The sequence below is a fragment of the Ascaphus truei genome, chromosome 4 (assembly GCF_040206685.1).
Source record: "Ascaphus truei isolate aAscTru1 chromosome 4, aAscTru1.hap1, whole genome shotgun sequence".
Classification (NCBI taxonomy): domain Eukaryota; kingdom Metazoa; phylum Chordata; class Amphibia; order Anura; family Ascaphidae; genus Ascaphus; species Ascaphus truei.
This window is the reverse complement of record NC_134486.1, coordinates 185,345,989-185,368,569: the sequence shown is the minus strand read 5'-3', so window position 1 is coordinate 185,368,569 and position 22,581 is coordinate 185,345,989.

Below are 22,581 nucleotides of genomic sequence, written 5' to 3'. Positions count from 1 at the left end.
GCTGGACCACACGGCAAATGAGGGGGCCCGGCTGCAGCTGGAGCTGGACAAGACCCAGAAGGAGCACCTGCAGCTGCAGGTCAAGAATAGAGAAAATGAAACAGAGTTAAACCTCGCTCTGAAACAGATGACGGACATGGGAGAAGCGGCTAAAGTGGTTCAGTCGGGCTATCAATCCTACCTCCTAACCAAGCAAGCTGTACGTTCCTATACGTAAACTCAATGCCCTCACTGATGATAAAGAGGAAGGAGAAAGAATTGACTTTGATTGTGCTGCTGTTATTCCAGAAACAGATAGGCACCCTCCTGAGAATATTCTCCCTGATCTGGGTTTCAAAAATCCAGATCCTCAATTTCATTTACGTTGTCCAGAAGATTATCAAACTAGTGGACACACCCAGGACACCACAGAAGATGTTTTAGCCAAGTGGGTGGCAGTTCCTGAAAACACAAACTTGTTGACAGATCCTGATGACGTGGTTAATATGGACTACGTTTGTACAGAGGCAACTAGGTCTCCAAAACCCAAAGGCCTGGTAATGGCCACAAAAGGGAAATCAAAGATTGAAAAGAAAAAACAACGAAGGTTAACACGGCGCCTGAATAGTTCCATATCTCACCAATCTGGACCACACTGTGGAGCCAAGGAGAATCCGGTCCAAGGGTCTCATCAGAAGCTAAAGAAACAGTCCAGTCATTTGCAGGTTGCAGCGGGCTATGAAATAAAGTCAAAGGACTGGAAGTCAAAAAAAAAAAATATATGTTTGGGGGAACTGACCGATTTATTTTTTTTATTACACGTGTGGACTATGTCACGGACACTTAACTATGCAAATAAGCATTTTGTCAATATTACAATGTTATATTGGTTCTCTGTGTTGAAAATGTAGCTAAACTACAAATTAATATACAGGGTTGATGGCCCTTAAGATTACAAGGCTGTAGTATAAGGAAAAAAAAATATTGGTTGCTTACAATATGAAAAAAAAAAAAAAAAAAAAAAAAATGCCCTTTTCGGTTGGTAAATTTATAATGAGGTTCATATTCTAGAATAGAAAAACCCAGGGAGGTAATAGAAATTGTCTGGTTTTGTGAATATATTTAGCAGATCCTGCATTGTATGAATGTGTGCTAGACATTTATTTTTCAAAATAGTTCCCTAATAGAGAGAAAAAAAAATATGTTTGCCAAGTATAGTCTCTTATGACGAAACCTATTGTCCATAATTGCCGTGGAAAAAGTTCATATTCGTGTCATGTGAATGTTTAATATTGTACTGAGGAGTTAGCTCAAGTATTTCAGGTAGGACGCTCACCCCAGTGAGGTCCATGGCCGCTCACCCCAGTAGGTGTGAGCTGGGGAGGGGGATATGTGACATAGTCCAAAGATGTTAGGCAGCTTTCTGCCCCGTTTTAGAGCAGAAAGTGCAGGAATAGTTAATGATCCGTTCCACAGCTTCCCATTAACTCAGGCAGCTGGATGGAAAATCCAGACCACAGATTACAATGGCTCTAGTTCTCCCTCACCTGCTCTTCTAATCACATGCACAGGTACTTAGAGCAGAGAGGTTTTGCATTTCACTCTCTCTCCTTGGAGCCTGGGGGCTGGGGGTGTCGCTGCTCCCCTGCATCCAGTATCGGGGTTGACGGCCCCTCCACGTATCACAGTACCAGAGGATTTGCCTGGACTCCACGAACAGATAAGACAAAACAAATGGTTACTGCTGTTGCTAAAAGACTGTACTATATCTTGTGACCCTAAATGAGAGAGCATTGTTTTAAGCTGGGGAACCAGTTTAGTTGGCCAGCAGCTGTTAGAGAGACTGATTCTGATGTGTAGTTAGATCCCTGAAAGGGATAGGATTTTGCTTATATGATTTTGGTTTTATTTCTTGAAATAACAGTGTGGGAAATATGGTAACACTGAAATATGTGAACTGCTGAATGAAAGTATCTGAGTACCTCTAACCTTCACATGTTAAAGCTGCAGTACCTTACTTGGATGAAAATAAAGCAGGCAGAAGCCTGAGTTAAGCAGCATAATACTTTGCATGATCCTGTTTGTTGTATAATTAACCCTAGAAGACTGTGTCGGGAAGAACCCAGACAGACGCCAGCACTACAAAAGAGGGGCGTTTGTCACATATGGTGGAGAATGCGGGCAGACACTAAAAAGTCTGTGGGTTTGCAAATAAATGCGGGGGTTTAAAATGGCCGCCGAGCTGAACTAAAGTACAGATGCTATGAGTGAAGTCTGTCCCACTGTGTATATCAGTTGTGCTTCTAGCATACACAGAGAATGTGCGAAGTGTGGATGCAATAGCACCCTGAACCCAAACAGAAAACCAAAATGTTTTGCTGAAAAAAAAAAAAAATTTGCATCTAGCAAGTGCTGTTTGTAAAGCTAATGCCTTTTGCTGAAGTGAGTGAATTTGCAGCTAGCAAATTGTCCCTGCCGGGTTTCTAAAATGGCCGACGTGAAATGTTTGTTGTGTAATGTACGTAACCATACAAAACAGTGTCCCTTCAGGCCATACTATGATCACGACCCTGGAGGAGAGCCGTACCCGCAGATGAATTTAGTATGCGGGGCCTGTCGTGAAGTAGGTCACATGGAAGATGTGTGCCCCAAAATTTTCAAAGACAAACAGCTGCAAAAGCAAGCAACGCCCTGTGAGTGCAAGCAAGATGTGGAAGCTGATAACAGTGAGTGTGTGCCCAGTACCACTGATATCTCTGGAGCTAATAAAGCAAAAAGAAAGAAAACTGTTCCTCAAGTCACAGGGGAAGTGAACGAGCCACTTGAACCTGCACTGTCAGGACATGCGTCAGAAAGGCGCCGAGATGAGCAACAGCCCATAGGGCCTGGCGCAATCGTCCCAGGAATGACGACACGCCTAGAGATGACAAAGGCTACTGCTACCATCATAGGCAGAGAGCCAAGCGAATCAAAGAAAACAAGAACTGACTGGAAACTATGCTATGAGATGTCCCAGAAAGATGTGCAAAACTTCATCACAGAGTTAGGGGTTTCTCGGCAAGAGGCTAGCGCGCTTAAAGCAGAGCTGGAACTCTCACGCCATGAGGTCTACGCTCGCAGCACAGAGCTGTGTACATTGAAGGAAACCTATGAGAATACCCTGAGTAATTTAGAGACTGTAAAAAGAGAGAATGTAAGTCTGACACAGAAAATTTCAGACTTGACTGACCAGATCAGTGAAGGTGATGAGAAGCTTCACCAAGCAGAAAAAGTGGAGAAGCAATTGATCCAGGACAAGTTAGAAATGCAGGAAGCACTGCAGAATACAGAATCAGCGGCGATCCAGGCGACACAAACTGCAGAGCTCCAAAAAATGGAGGCGCTGATGCAAACCCAGAGCAAGCACCAGATAGAGGTGAAGACCCTGAGGGAGGTCTGGCACGATCAGGTTGAAGAGCTGCAGAAGCAGATGGCTGAGCGCGAGATACAGTGCGCCAAGAGAGAGGAGATCTCCGTCCGTCAGGTGGTCTGCCTGACATTGCGCTATGAAAGCGAGATGGCCGATATCTACAAGCAGCTGGACCACACGGCAAATGAGGGGGCCCGGCTGCAGCTGGAGCTGGACAAGACCCAGAAGGAGCACCTGCAGCTGCAGGTCAAGAATAGAGAAAATGAAACAGAGTTAAACCTCGCTCTGAAACAGATGACGGACATGGGAGAAGCGGCTAAAGTGGTTCAGTCGGGCTATCAATCCTACCTCCTAACCAAGCAAGCTGTACGTTCCTATACGTGTATCTTCAATGCTGTTGCAATATTACGATTTGCTATAAAGATGAAGTTGGAGAAAGAGATTCCAAGGCTAAAAGAGACACGGTCACAAAAGGAGACCAGGGAACGTAAACTCAATGCCCTCACTGATGACAAAGAGGAAGGAGAAAGAATTGACTTTGATTGTGCTGCTGTTATTCCAGAAACAGATAGGCACCCTCCTGAGAATATTCTCCCTGATCTGGGTTTCAAAAATCCAGATCCTCAATTTCATTTACGTTGTCCAGAAGATTATCAAACTAGTGGACACACCCAGGACACCACAGAAGATGTTTTAGCCAAGTGGGTGGCAGTTCCTGAAAACACAAACTTGTTGACAGATCCTGATGACGTGGTTAATATGGACTACGTTTGTACAGAGGCAACTAGGTCTCCAAAACCCAAAGGCCTGGTAATGGCCACAAAAGGGAAATCAAAGATTGAAAAGAAAAAACAACGAAGGTTAACACGGCGCCTGAATAGTTCCATATCTCACCAATCTGGACCACACTGTGGAGCCAAGGAGAATCCGGTCCAAGGGTCTCATCAGAAGCTAAAGAAACAGTCCAGTCATTTGCAGGTTGCAGCGGGCTATGAAATAAAGTCAAAGGACTGGAAGTCAAAAAAAAAAAAAATATGTTTGGGGGAACTGACCGATTTATTTTTTTTATTACACGTGTGGACTATGTCACGGACACTTAACTATGCAAATAAGCATTTTGTCAATATTACAATGTTATATTGGTTCTCTGTGTTGAAAATGTAGCTAAACTACAAATTAATATACAGGGTTGATAGCCCTTAAGATTACAAGGCTGTAGTATAAGGAAAAAAAAATATTGGTTGCTTACAATATGAAAAAAAAAAAAAAAAAAAAAAAAAATGCCCTTTTCGGTTGGTAAATTTATAATGAGGTTCATATTCTAGAATAGAAAAACCCAGGGAGGTAATAGAAATTGTCTGGTTTTGTGAATATATTTAGCAGATCCTGCGTTGTATGAATGTGTGCTAGACATTTATTTTTCAAAATAGTTCCCTAATAGAGAGAAAAAAAAATATGTTTGCCAAGTATAGTCTCTTATGACGAAACCTATTGTCCATAATTGCCGTGGAAAAAGTTCATATTCGTGTCATGTGAATGTTTAATATTGTACTGAGGAGTTAGCTCAAGTATTTCAGGTAGGACGCTCACCCCAGTGAGGTCCATGGCCGCTCACCCCAGTAGGTGTGAGCTGGGGAGGGGGATATGTGACATAGTCCAAAGATGTTAGGCAGCTTTCTGCCCCGTTTTAGAGCAGAAAGTGCAGGAATAGTTAATGATCCGTTCCACAGCTTCCCATTAACTCAGGCAGCTGGATGGAAAATCCAGACCACAGATTACAATGGCTCTAGTTCTCCCTCACCTGCTCTTCTAATCACATGCACAGGTACTTAGAGCAGAGAGGTTTTGCATTTCACTCTCTCTCCTTGGAGCCTGGGGGCTGGGGGTGTCGCTGCTCCCCTGCATCCAGTATCGGGGTTGACGGCCCCTCCACGTATCACAGTACCAGAGGATTTGCCTGGACTCCACGAACAGATAAGACAAAACAAATGGTTACTGCTGTTGCTAAAAGACTGTACTATATCTTGTGACCCTAAATGAGAGAGCATTGTTTTAAGCTGGGGAACCAGTTTAGTTGGCCAGCAGCTGTTAGAGAGACTGATTCTGATGTGTAGTTAGATCCCTGAAAGGGATAGGATTTTGCTTATATGATTTTGGTTTTATTTCTTGAAATAACAGTGTGGGAAATATGGTAACACTGAAATATGTGAACTGCTGAATGAAAGTATCTGAGTACCTCTAACCTTCACATGTTAAAGCTGCAGTACCTTACTTGGATGAAAATAAAGCAGGCAGAAGCCTGAGTTAAGCAGCATAATACTTTGCATGATCCTGTTTGTTGTATAATTAACCCTAGAAGACTGTGTCGGGAAGAACCCAGACAGACGCCAGCACTACAAAAGAGGGGCGTTTGTCACATATGGTGGAGAATGCGGGCAGACACTAAAAAGTCTGTGGGTTTGCAAATAAATGCGGGGGTTTAAAATGGCCGCCGAGCTGAACTAAAGTACAGATGCTATGAGTGAAGTCTGTCCCACTGTGTATATCAGTTGTGCTTCTAGCATACACAGAGAATGTGCGAAGTGTGGATGCAATAGCACCCTGAACCCAAACAGAAAACCAAAATGTTTTGCTGAAAAAAAAAAAAAATTTGCATCTAGCAAGTGCTGTTTGTAAAGCTAATGCCTTTTGCTGAAGTGAGTGAATTTGCAGCTAGCAAATTGTCCCTGCCGGGTTTCTAAAATGGCCGACGTGAAATGTTTGTTGTGTAATGTACGTAACCATACAAAACAGTGTCCCTTCAGGCCATACTATGATCACGACCCTGGAGGAGAGCCGTACCCGCAGATGAATTTAGTATGCGGGGCCTGTCGTGAAGTAGGTCACATGGAAGATGTGTGCCCCAAAATTTTCAAAGACAAACAGCTGCAAAAGCAAGCAACGCCCTGTGAGTGCAAGCAAGATGTGGAAGCTGATAACAGTGAGTGTGTGCCCAGTACCACTGATATCTCTGGAGCTAATAAAGCAAAAAGAAAGAAAACTGTTCCTCAAGTCACAGGGGAAGTGAACGAGCCACTTGAACCTGCACTGTCAGGACATGCGTCAGAAAGGCGCCGAGATGAGCAACAGCCCATAGGGCCTGGCGCAATCGTCCCAGGAATGACGACACGCCTAGAGATGACAAAGGCTACTGCTACCATCATAGGCAGAGAGCCAAGCGAATCAAAGAAAACAAGAACTGACTGGAAACTATGCTATGAGATGTCCCAGAAAGATGTGCAAAACTTCATCACAGAGTTAGGGGTTTCTCGGCAAGAGGCTAGCGCGCTTAAAGCAGAGCTGGAACTCTCACGCCATGAGGTCTACGCTCGCAGCACAGAGCTGTGTACATTGAAGGAAACCTATGAGAATACCCTGAGTAATTTAGAGACTGTAAAAAGAGAGAATGTAAGTCTGACACAGAAAATTTCAGACTTGACTGACCAGATCAGTGAAGGTGATGAGAAGCTTCACCAAGCAGAAAAAGTGGAGAAGCAATTGATCCAGGACAAGTTAGAAATGCAGGAAGCACTGCAGAATACAGAATCAGCGGCGATCCAGGCGACACAAACTGCAGAGCTCCAAAAAATGGAGGCGCTGATGCAAACCCAGAGCAAGCACCAGATAGAGGTGAAGACCCTGAGGGAGGTCTGGCACGATCAGGTTGAAGAGCTGCAGAAGCAGATGGCTGAGCGCGAGATACAGTGCGCCAAGAGAGAGGAGATCTCCGTCCGTCAGGTGGTCTGCCTGACATTGCGCTATGAAAGCGAGATGGCCGATATCTACAAGCAGCTGGACCACACGGCAAATGAGGGGGCCCGGCTGCAGCTGGAGCTGGACAAGACCCAGAAGGAGCACCTGCAGCTGCAGGTCAAGAATAGAGAAAATGAAACAGAGTTAAACCTCACTCTGAAACAGATGACGGACATGGGAGAAGCGGCTAAAGTGGTTCAGTCGGGCTATCAATCCTACCTCCTAACCAAGCAAGCTGTACGTTCCTATACGTGTATCTTCAATGCTGTTGCAATATTACGATTTGCTATAAAGATGAAGTTGGAGAAAGAGATTCCAAGGCTAAAAGAGACACGGTCACAAAAGGAGACCAGGGAACGTAAACTCAATGCCCTCACTGATGACAAAGAGGAAGGAGAAAGAATTGACTTTGATTGTGCTGCTGTTATTCCAGAAACAGATAGGCACCCTCCTGAGAATATTCTCCCTGATCTGGGTTTCAAAAATCCAGATCCTCAATTTCATTTACGTTGTCCAGAAGATTATCAAACTAGTGGACACACCCAGGACACCACAGAAGATGTTTTAGCCAAGTGGGTGGCAGTTCCTGAAAACACAAACTTGTTGACAGATCCTGATGACGTGGTTAATATGGACTACGTTTGTACAGAGGCAACTAGGTCTCCAAAACCCAAAGGCCTGGTAATGGCCACAAAAGGGAAATCAAAGATTGAAAAGAAAAAACAACGAAGGTTAACACGGCGCCTGAATAGTTCCATATCTCACCAATCTGGACCACACTGTGGAGCCAAGGAGAATCCGGTCCAAGGGTCTCATCAGAAGCTAAAGAAACAGTCCAGTCATTTGCAGGTTGCAGCGGGCTATGAAATAAAGTCAAAGGACTGGAAGTCAAAAAAAAAAAAAATATGTTTGGGGGAACTGACCGATTTATTTTTTTTATTACACGTGTGGACTATGTCACGGACACTTAACTATGCAAATAAGCATTTTGTCAATATTACAATGTTATATTGGTTCTCTGTGTTGAAAATGTAGCTAAACTACAAATTAATCTACAGGGTTGATGGCCCTTAAGATTACAAGGCTGTAGTATAAGGAAAAAAAAATATTGGTTGCTTACAATATGAAAAAAAAAAAAAAAAAAAAAAAATGCCCTTTTCGGTTGGTAAATTTATAATGAGGTTCATATTCTAGAATAGAAAAACCCAGGGAGGTAATAGAAATTGTCTGGTTTTGTGAATATATTTAGCAGATCCTGGGTTGTATGAATGTGTGCTAGACATTTATTTTTCAAAATAGTTCCCTAATAGAGAGAAAAAGAAATATGTTTGCCAAGTATAGTCTCTTATGACGAAACCTATTGTCCATAATTGCCGTGGAAAAAGTTCATATTCGTGTCATGTGAATGTTTAATATTGTACTGAGGAGTTAGCTCAAGTATTTCAGGTAGGACGCTCACCCCAGTGAGGTCCATGGCCGCTCACCCCAGTAGGTGTGAGCTGGGGAGGGGGATATGTGACATAGTCCAAAGATGTTAGGCAGCTTTCTGCCCCGTTTTAGAGCAGAAAGTGCAGGAATAGTTAATGATCCGTTCCACAGCTTCCCATTAACTCAGGCAGCTGGATGGAAAATCCAGACCACAGATTACAATGGCTCTAGTTCTCCCTCACCTGCTCTTCTAATCACATGCACAGGTACTTAGAGCAGAGAGGTTTTGCATTTCACTCTCTCTCCTTGGAGCCTGGGGGCTGGGGGTGTCGCTGCTCCCCTGCATCCAGTATCGGGGTTGACGGCCCCTCCACGTATCACAGTACCAGAGGATTTGCCTGGACTCCACGAACAGATAAGACAAAACAAATGGTTACTGCTGTTGCTAAAAGACTGTACTGTATCTTGTGACCCTAAATGAGAGAGCATTGTTTTAAGCTGGGGAACCAGTTTAGTTGGCCAGCAGCTGTTAGAGAGACTGATTCTGATGTGTAGTTAGATCCCTGAAAGGGATAGGATTTTGCTTATATGATTTTGGTTTTATTTCTTGAAATAACAGTGTGGGAAATATGGTAACACTGAAATATGTGAACTGCTGAATGAAAGTATCTGAGTACCTCTAACCTTCACATGTTAAAGCTGCAGTACCTTACTTGGATGAAAATAAAGCAGGCAGAAGCCTGAGTTAAGCAGCATAATACTTTGCATGATCCTGTTTGTTGTATAATTAACCCTAGAAGACTGTGTCGGGAAGAACCCAGACAGACGCCAGCACTACAAAAGAGGGGCGTTTGTCACAATATATAGATATATACAGTATATATACACACAGTATATACATACACATGATGAACCAATATACAAATACATGTAGAATGGTTATCAAAATCATACTGTCCTACAAATAACGCTTCTCTATACAGACAATAATAATAATCCATTTAATAATCCTAACTGATCTTACAATATAAAACATAACATTCCAATCCACACAATACATTGCATTTACATTGTATAAATGATGCATAAAATCTATGCACCATATACATTCTGCAAATGAATGTTAACAATATAATTGCAAGCTACTCTACCAGTAAATACAAACACTTCCAAACAAGTCAACTATTTTAACCAATCAAGTAAACAAAAATCAATATATACTGTAAGTACCAACCAGAAAACACAATTTAGAACCAAAGCTAACCCTTACAATACCAAGGATTACATCTATCTAATTATAAAAAAACCTTATACATTATACACAGCATTGCAATAAACAACATACATGATGAACAATACAGTACATCTCCTGTATCACCCTGCCTTCAGTGTAATCTGTTTAAAGCCCCCTCCCCCCTATTGTTTCTGTTAAACAGATAAAACACTGAAGGCAGAGAGATGTAAAGCCCCGTCCCCCTAATGTTTCTGTTAAACAGATTACATTGAAGGCAGAGAGATGTTTCTGTTACAGTAAATCTCCCTCCCTGCATTGCTGTAAAGTGCAGTGTATGTAAATGTGGGGAGAGGGGGGGGACCCAATGTGCATATTGTGAGGTCTAACCACCCTCACCCCCTACCCACATACCGTTACACCCCCCCCATCCTGGCCATGGCCCCTCCGCTTCTGCAAAACAGAGACAAAAATTAAAACATCCAAAGTAATGTCCCCTAACCCCTTAATCACCATAGCGGTTATTAACCGCTACAGTCATGAAGGGGTTAACCCACCCTCACCCACCACTCGGGATGCCTACATACCCTCCCACACTAACCCCCCCCCTGTGAGGCCTAACCACCCAGTCAGTACCCACAAGGGAGGCCTACCCACATACCGTTGGGGAAACATCCCACCCCCAGTACCCACAATAAAAACAGTACAATGACCCACAATAAACAGCATTATATTTATTAAATACATTACCCACCCCCTGTGCCCCCTCCCATAAATACAAGATTTATCCTTTTACAGACAGGGTTCATAACGCAGACCCACGCTAGTCCCCGGTGGGCTGGCAGGGCACCTGGACAGACCTACAGTTTAACAGCAGCCCTTTTTACACAGGTTCTGGAGGCCTGCTGGTGGATCCTGCCAGCACCATGGCACCCAGGTGGTCTCCTTGGGCCTACCGTGGGCCACAATTGGGTCCCCACGGTAGGCCCAAGGATGTCTGGGAGCCCCGGGTCAAACCCACAGGTGTCTGCGGGGCCTCGTGTGGTTCCCTCGGGGGTTAGGGGAACTCACAGGTGCTCACTACGGGTCCGCGGTGCCCCCACAGAAGTGGGACCACACATCATCATCCCCGCACCTACGGGTCGGCGGTGCCCCCACAGAAGTGGGACCACACATCGTCATCCCCGCAGACTACGGGTCCGCAGTGCACCTACAGAAGTGGGACCACACATCATCATCGCTGCATGTGTCACCCGTGGAACCACCAGCCTGATACCCTTGGGATACCCGAGAATACCCGGAGGTGGTCTCCATAGGCCCCACGCAGAACCACGGAATCAAACCCTGAATGTAAAAAAAATAAACCTGGCCTATACATTCAATACATACACCCTCCCCCCCAACACCTTCAGTACAATAATGTGCAAAATAACTATTATCCAGATATGGATAATAGATTAATTGCCCATTATTAAAAACATTAACTAGCATATACAAATAAATAAAGTACTACTGACCTCATCAATACGAAGTGTCCGTTGCCAGCAAAATCCTTGTCTTGTCCACAACATACATAGCAAATACAAAGCCAATACATTGCAATTACATTCATGATGAACAATACAGTACATCTCCTGTATCTCCCTGCCTTCAGTGTAATCTGTTTAAAGCCCCCTCCCCCCTATTGTTTCTGTTAAACAGATAAAACACTGAAGGCAGAGAGATGTAAAGCCCCGTCCCCCTAATGTTTCTGTTAAACAGATTACATTGAAGGCAGAGAGATGTTTCTGTTACAGTAAATCTCCCTCCCTGCATTGCTGTAAAGTGCAGTGTATGTAAATGTGGGGAGAGGGGGGGGACCCAATGTGCATATTGTGAGGTCTAACCACCCTCACCCCCTACCCACATACCGTTACACCCCCCCCCATCCTGGCCATGGCCCCTCCGCTTCTGCAAAACAGAGACAAAAATTAAAACATCCAAAGTAATGTCCCCTAACCCCTTAATCACCATAGCGGTTATTAACCGCTACAGTCATGAAGGGGTTAACCCACCCTCACCCACCACTCGGGATGCCTACATACCCTCCCACACTAACCCCCCCCTGTGAGGCCTAACCACCCAGTCAGTACCCACAAGGGAGGCCTACCCACATACCGTTGGGGAAACATCCCACCCCCAGTACCCACAATAAAAACAGTACAATGACCCACAATAAACAGCATTATATTTATTAAATACATTACCCACCCCCTGTGCCCCCTCCCATAAATACAAGATTTATCCTTTTACAGACAGGGTTCATAACGCAGACCCACGCTAGTCCCCGGTGGGCTGGCAGGGCACCTGGACAGACCTACAGTTTAACAGCAGCCCTTTTTACACAGGTTCTGGAGGCCTGCTGGTGGATCCTGCCAGCACCATGGCACCCAGGTGGTCTCCTTGGGCCTACCGTGGGCCACAATTGGGTCCCCACGGTAGGCCCAAGGATGTCTGGGAGCCCCGGGTCAAACCCACAGGTGTCTGCGGGGCCTCGTGTGGTTCCCTCGGGGGTTAGGGGAACTCACAGGTGCTCACTACGGGTCCGCGGTGCCCCCACAGAAGTGGGACCACACATCATCATCCCCGCACCTACGGGTCGGCGGTGCCCCCACAGAAGTGGGACCACACATCGTCATCCCCGCAGACTACGGGTCCGCAGTGCACCCACAGAAGTGGGACCACACATCATCATCGCTGCATGTGTCACCCGTGGAACCACCAGCCTGATACCCTTGGGATACCCGAGAATACCCGGAGGTGGTCTCCATAGGCCCCACGCAGAACCACGGAATCAAACCCTGAATGTAAAAAAAATAAACCTGGCCTATACATTCAATACATACACCCTCCCCCCCAACACCTTCAGTACAATAATGTGCAAAATAACTATTATCCAGATATGGATAATAGATTAATTGCCCATTATTAAAAACATTAACTAGCATATACAAATAAATAAAGTACTACTGACCTCATCAATACGAAGTGTCCGTTGCCAGCAAAATCCTTGTCTTGTCCACAACATACATAGCAAATACAAAGCCAATACATTGCAATTACATTCAGATATCAATTAACCCCTTAAACACCTTATCAGATAATAACCGCAAAGGTAATTAAGGGGTTAAGCCACACAGGACCGATACCTACCCTTCACCCATGAATTTGTACTGTGGCTTCATCATGCAACTATATATATATATATACTGTATATATATACTGTACAGAGAGACAGAGAGAAAGAGAGAGAGAGAGAGAGAGATAAACAGTATATATATATACACACACGTTATATACACACCCATGATAAACCAATATACAGTACAAATAAATGTAGAAGGGTTATCAAAAGCATACTGCCCTACAACCAAACACTTCTCCATACAGACACTACATTAAAATCAATTTCCTTTAAAAATCCTAACTGATCTCACAATCTACTGTATATCATCACAAACCAATGAAAAACCTCACATTCCAATATATATGATGCATAAAATCTATGCACCATATACATTCTGCAAATGAATCAACCAAGTAAGCAAAAATCAAAAGCCAATACATTGCAATTACATTCAGATATCAATTAACCCCTTAAACACCTTATCAGATAATAACCGCAAAGGTGATTAAGGGGTTAAGCCACACAGGCCCGATACCCACCCTCACCCATGAATTTGTACAGTGGCTTCATCATGCAACTATATATATATATATATATATATATATATATATATATATATATATATATATATATATATATATATACACAGTGGTTGACAAATCACCAAAAAATCTACTCGCCACACAAAAAAATCTACTCGCCACCTAGTACCAAACGTGTGCTGCTTGGGCCAATATTTACTCACCCGGGGATTAAATCCACTCGCCCGGGGCGAGCAAATGTATAGGTTTGTCGAACACTGTATATATATATATACTGTATATATATACACAGAGAAATATATATATATATATATATATATATATATATATATATATATATATATATATATATATATATACAGTACATATATATACTGTATACACAGTATATATATATATATATATATATATATATATATATATATATATATATATACAGTACATATATATATACTGTATACACAGTATATATATATACACACGATTATCCAATATACAAATAAATGTAGAAGGGTTATCAAAAGCACTGTGCTACAACCAAACACTTCTCCATACATACACACTAAATTACAATTTCTGATTGGCTGTGCTTTCATTCCCTTTAAGTGACGTCATCATTTTTTTTTTGTCGGCCAAAACACATGGTTTTCACGGCCCAATCAGGACCGTGGGAACCATGACGCAAAATGTGACGTAATAGGCCTTTAAAAGCCTATGTCGTCTCATTTTGAAGCCAGACGCCGCGGAGGAAGGACCTCCGGCCAAGAAAGAAGACCAGGGCGTGGCCACAGATGGGGAGAAGACCCCGCCCCGCTGCGCTGGAAGGAGATAGAAGAAAGAAGAACACAGATGAAGATGGATTACAGATAGAAGACCCGTGGATTGATTTGGATTTTTAGTTTAATGTTTATTATTTTATGGTTTTTTATTTTATGGGTACCTGATCGTGGATTGGTTCGTGAGTAAGCTGCGCAACGGGAGTCGGTGGGGGCAAGTAATGGTAAGTGAACTACAGTAAAGAAATGTATTTTATTTAACTTGTTAATTTTTTCTAAAGGTTTTTTAACATGTGTATTTTTTTTTTTTGTGGTATATCATTTCTTGCCACTGTATGTATGTATATATGTCTAGAGAGATATATACATACAGTACAGTACAGGGTAAGAAATGATGTTGTTTTAAAAGCTGGATTAGATGTGTTTTAAATTATTTTGTGTATGCTGCTATGCTTTATTGTGAGTTTAAAGTATTTTAAAATTAGATAGATGTATTCCTTGGTATTGTATTGTGTGTTTGAGGAAGGTTAGGGATAGGCTTGGTTTGTACAGGTTGTATTTTTGTCAGTACTTACTGTATATTTTTTCAAAGGATTAATTGTTCTGCTCTAGGCGTGAATTTGTTAATGGTTTTATTGTTCGGGATCTAGTGTGAATTGTTTAGGGATGTAAATAATGATTGCTAATTGATTTTTGTTTACTTGGTTGATTAATTTGCAGAATGTATATGGTGCATAGATATTTAGGCATCATTTATATTGGAATGTAAGTTGTTTAAATGGCTTTTCAGAGGTTTAGTGATGATTTAGATTGAGAGATCAGTTATGAATATTAAAGGAAATTGATTTTAATTTAGTGTGTATGTATGGAGAAGTGTTTGGTTGTAGGACAGTGCTTTTGATAACCCTTCTACATTTATTTGTATATTGGTTCATCGTGTGTATATATATATACTGTGTATACTGTATATATATATATATATATATATATATATATACTGTATATATATATATATATATATATATATTTCTCTGTGTATATATATATATATATATATATATATATATATATATATATATATAGTTGCATGATGAAGCCACTGTACAAATTCATGGGTGAGGGTGGGTATCGGGCCTGTGTGGCTTAACCCCTTAATCACCTTTGCGGTTATTATCTGATAAGGTGTTTAAGGGGTTAATTGATATCTGAATGTAATTGCAATGTATTGGCTTTTGATTTTTGTTTACTTGGTTGATTCATTTGCAGAATGTATATGGTGCATAGATATTTATGCATCATATATATTGGAATGTGAGGTTTTTCATTGGTTTTTGATGATATACAGTAGATTGTGAGATCAGTTAGGATTTTTAAAGGAAATTGATTTTAATGTAGTGTCTGTATGGAGAAGTGTTTGGTTGTAGGGCAGTATGCTTTTGATAACCCTTCTACATTTATTTGTACTGTATATTGGTTTATCATGGGTGTGTATATAACGTGTGTGTATATATATATATATATATATATATATATATATACTGTATATCTCTCTCTCTCTCTCTCTCTCTCTCTCTCTCTCTCTCTTTCTCTCTGTCTCTCTGTACAGTATATATATACAGTATATATACATATAGTTGCATGATGAAGCCACAGTACAAATTCATGGGTGAAGGGTGGGTATCGGTCCTGTGTGGCTTAACCCCTTAATTACCTTTGTGGTTATTATCTGATAAGGTGTTTAAGGGGTTAATTGATATCTGAATGTAATTGCAATGTATTGGCTTTGTATTTGCTATGTATGTTGTGGACAAGACAAGGATTTTGCTGGCAACGGACACTTCGTATTGATGAGGTCAGTAGTACTTTATTTATTTGTATATGCTAGTTAATGTTTTTAATAATGGGCAATTAATCTATTATCCATATCTGGATAATAGTTATTTTGCACATTATTGTACTGTAGGTGTTGGGGGGGAGGGTGTATGTATTGAATGTATAGGCCAGGTTTATTTTTTTTACATTCAGGGTTTGATTCCGTGGTTCTGCGTGGGGCCTATGGAGACCACCTCCGGGTATTCTCGGGTATCCCAAGGGTATCAGGCTGGTGGTTCCACGGGTGACACATGCGGGGATGATGATTTGTGGTCCCACTTCTGTGGGGGCACCGCCGAACCGTAGGTGCGGGGGTGATGATGTGTGGTCCCACTTCTGTGGGGGCACCGCGGACCCGTAGTGAGCACCCGTGAGTTCCCCAGACCCCCGAGGGAACCACCCGAGGCCCCGCAGACACCTGTGGGTTTGACCCGGGGCTCCCAGACATCCTTGGGCCTACCGTGGGGACCCAATTGTGGCCCACGGTAGGCCCAAGGAGACCACCTGGGTGCCATGGTGCTGGCAGGATCCACCAGCAGGCCTCCAGAACCTGTGTAAAAAGGGCTGCTGTTAAACTGTAGGTCTGTCCAAGTGCCCTGCCAGCCCACCGGGGACTTGCGTGGGGCTGCGTTATGAACCCTGTATGTAAAAGAATAAATCTTGTATTTATGGGGGGGCACAGGGGGTGGGTAATGTATTTAATAAATATAATGCTGTTTATTGTGGGTCATTGTACTGTTTTTATTGTGGGTACTGGGGGTGGGGTGTTTCCCCAACGGTATGTGGGTAGGCCTCCCTTGTGGGTACTGACTGGGTGGTTAGGCCTCACGGGGGGGGTTAGTGTGGGAGGGTATGTAGGCATCCCGAGTGGTGGGTGAGGGTGGGTTAACCCCTTCATGATTGTAGCGGTTAATAACCGCTATGGGGATTAAGGGGTTAGGGGACATTACTTTGTATGTTTTAATTTTTGTGTCTGTTTTGCAGAAGCGGAGGGGCCATGGCCAGGATGGGGGGGGGAGGTGTAACGGTACAGTATGTGGGTAGGGGGTGAGGGTGGTTAGACCTCACAGTATGCACATTGGGTCCCCCCCCCTCCCCACATTTACATACACTGCACGACATCAATGCAGGGAGGGAGATTTAGTGGTAACAGAAACATTAGGGGGGAAGGGGCTTTAGGCCTTTATATCTCTCTCCCTTAAGTGTAATCTGTTTAACATCAAATGCTATTTCCCTTGTGTCAAATGCATAGCATGCCAATATAGTGTCAAAGTACAAAAATTTGTTTCTAATATTACATCTAAAGAATTCCCAATTAGAACACTCATCAATTGTCATAGCCAATTTACCATCTATTTGCTGGAATGCCCGTGTGGCTTACAATATGTGGGCCGCACGGGCAGAACACTGCAGAGAAGACTAGGAGAACACATATATAATATCAGGAGAGGCTTTGAGGCCCACAATGTGTCACTCCACTTCAAACTTAAACATGCACAAAGTCCAATGGGACTAAAATGTCATGCTATTGAATGTCCCACATTCAGCCAAAGAGGGAGGGATAAAATTAACATCATTTCCAGGAGAGAATCCTATTGGATATTTGAATTGAAAACTCTCAGCCCTCTTGGGCTGAATGTGGAATTCGACTTGACATCATTTCTCAAATAATATCATTTCTCAAATAATTTCATATTTACACATCTACATTACTATTTTCTATGTATATATTAAGTCTGTTAGTGCTTGTCCACCGACACTCTTACCAATGTGGATGCGCCTAGCCAGTATCACATAATATCACTAAGTATATCACTAATAATACACAAACCAAGTTAGCACACTAAATTAATTTAATTTATTACATATTTAATAATTCAATGTTGTTACACTTATAAAATTATAAATACACAAACTAAGTTAGTACACCAAATTAATTTAACCCAATAATATATTACACATTTAATTATTCAATGTTTTTACACTTATAATATTATAAATTGATTTTGTATTTACTTATTTACTTATTTATTAGATTAATGAGAATCAAACAGTTGCACTAATAATTAATGTATTAACACACATATAAAATAGCAATCACATTAAAAAAAATTCATGTTTCATTTGATTCTAAAAATTCCTCCCTGTCCATGTGAGATGTGCCTCTCCACTTTGACCATTTTCCAAATAGGACTTTATTTATTGGTCCTATACATATATTTTGTCTTACAAATGACAATATCTGATGTTTATCACATCAAATGTGTCATTTTTCTGGCCACTATGAAACATATAATTAACAGATTAAATTGTGAAATTATCAGATCAAACTGTTTAATGGTCTGTATAACTATATAATTGTCTTAATAGTGTTTAAAGAATAATTTATTATATAATTATATATATTATATTTAAATATAAATAAATAAAAATAAATATTTTATATAAATATTTAAATATAAATAAAAATATTAAAATAAAATTATATAAAATTATTTGAAATACATTTTTATTGATAGTGTAGATGTGCAGGGGGTCTCCGGAGCTGAATCGCGTTGGTTTTAGGTCTGGGGACCCCGTGCCCCCCGAGATACAGGCCCCTTTAGGGGGTGCCGGTATCCCTCTCCGTTTAAAGGCCCCGATCACGTGATCGCGGCCTGTAAACCAAGCAGAGCAGAGGGATACCGGCACCCGCTAAAGGGGCCTGTATCTCGGGGGGCACGGGGTCCCCAGACCTGAAACCTGTGCGCTTCTGCTCTGGAGACCCTCTGCACATGTACAGTATCAATAAAACACATACAATATACAGTATAAATAAACACTCGTTCTTTACCTTAGCGGCTATGCGCTATGGTAAAGAAGCATCATTTCTGTATTTTAATAATATTGTACAGTGAGCAGGGGGTTCCCTGAGCCAGAAATTAATGCTCAGGGACCCCCCCCCTGCTCCTGATCAATATTATTAAAAATACGGAAAATGCTGCGTCATTACCATAGCGGATAGCCGCTAAGGCAATGAAGGGGTTAACCCACCGTGCCCGCTTTATTGTGTGTAGTGGGGATTGGTGAGGGGGGTATTTGGCCCTTGGTGTGAGTTTAGGACTTGCGGGAGGGGGGGGGTTGCGGGTGCACTTAACCCCTTCACAACCGTAGCAGTTAATACCGCTACGGTCATGAAGGGGTTAAGCCCTCCCGCTACCCCCCCCCCCTGCAAGCCCTCCCCAACCATCGTTGGGGCTAATACCCCATTCACCCACCCTCCCGCTACCCACAATAAAAAAATACACACACACACAGCAGCCGCCAAAAAATAAATAAATAAATCTAAATAAATAAATGACAATAAATACATTTGAAATACATTTTTATTGATAGTGTAGATGTGCAGGGGGTCTCCAGAGCTGAATCGCGTTGGTTTTAGGTCTGGGGACCCCGTGCCCCCAGAGATACAGGCCCCTTTAGGGGGTGCCGGTATCCCTCTGCGTTTAAAGGCCCCGATCACGTGACCGCGGCCTGTAAACCAAGCAGAGCAGAGGGATACCGGCGCCCCCTAAAGGGGCCTGTATCTCGGGGGGCACGGGGTCCCCAGACCTGAAACCTGTGCGCTTCTGCTCTGGAGACCCTCTGCACATGTACAGTATCAATAAAACACATACAATATACAGTATAAATAAACACTCGTTCTTTACCTTAGCGGCTATGCGCTATGGTAAAGAAGCATCATTTCTGTATTTTAATAATATTGTACAGTGAGCAGGGGGTTCCCTGAGCCAGAAATTAATGCTCAGGGACCCCCCCCCCTGCTCCTGATCAATATTATTAAAAATACGGAAAATGCTGCGTCATTACCATAGCGGATAGCCGCTAAGGCAATGAAGGGGTTAACCCACCGTGCCCGCTTTATTGTGTGTAGTGGGGATGGGTGAGGGGGGTATTTGGCCCTTGGTGTGAGTTTAGGACTTGCGGGAGGGGGGGGGGTTGCGGGTGCACTTAACCCCTTCACGACCGTAGCAGTTAATACCGCTACGGTCATGAAGGGGTTAAGCCCTCCCGCTACCCCCCCCCCCGCAAGCCCTCCCCAACCATCGTTGGGGCTAATACCCCATTCACCCACCCTCCCGCTACCCACAATAAAAAAATACACACACACACAGCAGCCGCCAAAAAATAAATAAATAAATCTAAATAAATAAATGACAATAAATACATTTGTAATACATTTTTATTGATAGTGTAGATGTGCAGGGGGTCTCCGGAGCTGAATCGCGTTGGTTTTAGGTCTGGGGACCCCGTGCCCCCCGAGATACAGGCCCCTTTAGGGGGTGCCGGTATCCCTCTCCGTTTAAAGGCCCCGATCACGTGATCGCGGCCTGTAAACCAAGCAGAGCAGAGGGATACCGGCACCCCCTAAAGGGGCCTGTATCTCGAGGGGAACGGGGTCCCCAGACCTGAAACCTGTGCGCTTCTGCTCTGGAGACCCTCTGCACATGTACAGTATCAATAAAACACATACAATATACAGTATAAATAAACACTCGTTCTTTACCTTAGCGGCTATGCGCTATGGTAAAGAAGCATCATTTCTGTATTTTAATAATATTGTACAGTGAGCAGGGGGTTCCCTGAGCCAGAAATTAAAGCTCAGGGACCCCCCCCCTGCTCCTGCTCAATATTATTAAAAATACGGAAAATGCTGCGTCATTACCATAGTGTATAGCCACTAAGGCAATGAAGGGGTTAACCCACCGTGCCCGCTTTATTGTTTGTAGTGGGGATGGGTGAGGGGGGTATTTGGCCCTTGGTGTGAGTTTAGGACTTGCGGGAGGGGGGGGGGTTGCGGGTGCACTTAACCCCTTCACGACCGTAGCAGTTAATACCGCTACGGTCATGAAGGGGTTAAGCCCTCCCGCTACCCCCCCCCCGCAAGCCCTCCCCAACCATCATTGGGGCTAATACCCCATTCACCCACCCTCCCGCTACCCACAATAAAAAAATACACACACACACAGCAGCCGCCAAAAAATAAATAAATAAATCTAAATAAATAAATGACAATAAATACATTTGAAATACATTTTTATTGATAGTGTAGATGTGCATAGCCGCTAAGGCAATGAAGGGGTTAAGGCATAATAAACAATTAATACATTCAATACATATTTTTCATGTCTGTGTTAAAACTCCCTGCCTTCTCTCTAATCTATGTAAAAACCCCTCCCCCTATTCTCACTTTTAAAACTCCCTGCCTTCTCTCTAATCTATGTAAAACCCCCTCCCCCTATCCCCCTATTGTGTGTGTGCGTTAAGCTTCCCTGCAATCTATGTAAAAAAACCTCCCCCTATTGTGTGTGTGTGTTAAATCTGCCTGGCCTGTGTTTCTGAGTGCTGAGTGCTCTGCGTTAAAGGCCCCGATCACGTGATCGTGGCCTGTAAACCAAGCAGAGCAGAGGGATACCGGCACCCCCTAAAGGGGCCTGTATCTCGGGGGGCATGGGGTCCCCAGACCTGAAACATGTGCGCTTCAGCTCCGGAGACCCCCTGCACATCTACACTATCAATAAAAATGTATTTCAAATGTATTTATTGTCATTTATTTATTTATTTATTTATTTAGATTTATTTATTAATTGTGCTGCTGCTGCAAGTCCTAAACTCACACCAAGGGCCAAACACCCCCCTCACCCCCAATAAAAAAAATTCACGCACAGCAGCCCCACAATTAATAAATAAATCTAAATAAATACATGAAGAGAAATAAATATATACTGTACAGTATATACTGTATATATACTGGATATATATATACATTATACAGTATATATAATAACAATCCCTATACAGTACATATACATTATATACTGTGTACAGTATATATATACTGTATACTATATATATATATATATATATATATATATATATATATATATATATATATATATACACATGAAGGTCAGTCAGCACACTGTAGTAGAAAAGGTTGTAATAGCAGATGCTAGTCCCATAGAGAATAAGTATGATACGAACCAATCCAAAGACCAGTAAAGAGACAGCAGACCGCACGGGGTTAATCCAAAAATCTATATTCACAACATGAAATACACGTAAGCCAACGTTTCGGTCCCACAGAGAGACCTTCCTCAGGGCCGTGCAACCCACAAGTGCAAGTGACCAAACATATATACCCTCACCCATAGTGCAATGCAAACAAAGGGAACCAATCACCAACATGCAATCAGACAAAATATGAAACATAGCTGTGCTCCGTGCCCCCTCCCCTATTACCTGATTATCCAAATGACTCATCATGACATGAGAGTAGGCACTTAAACTATTAGGAGAGAGACACCCTTAGACACTGGTCCCAGGGTCTACTGCCATTGCGGGGG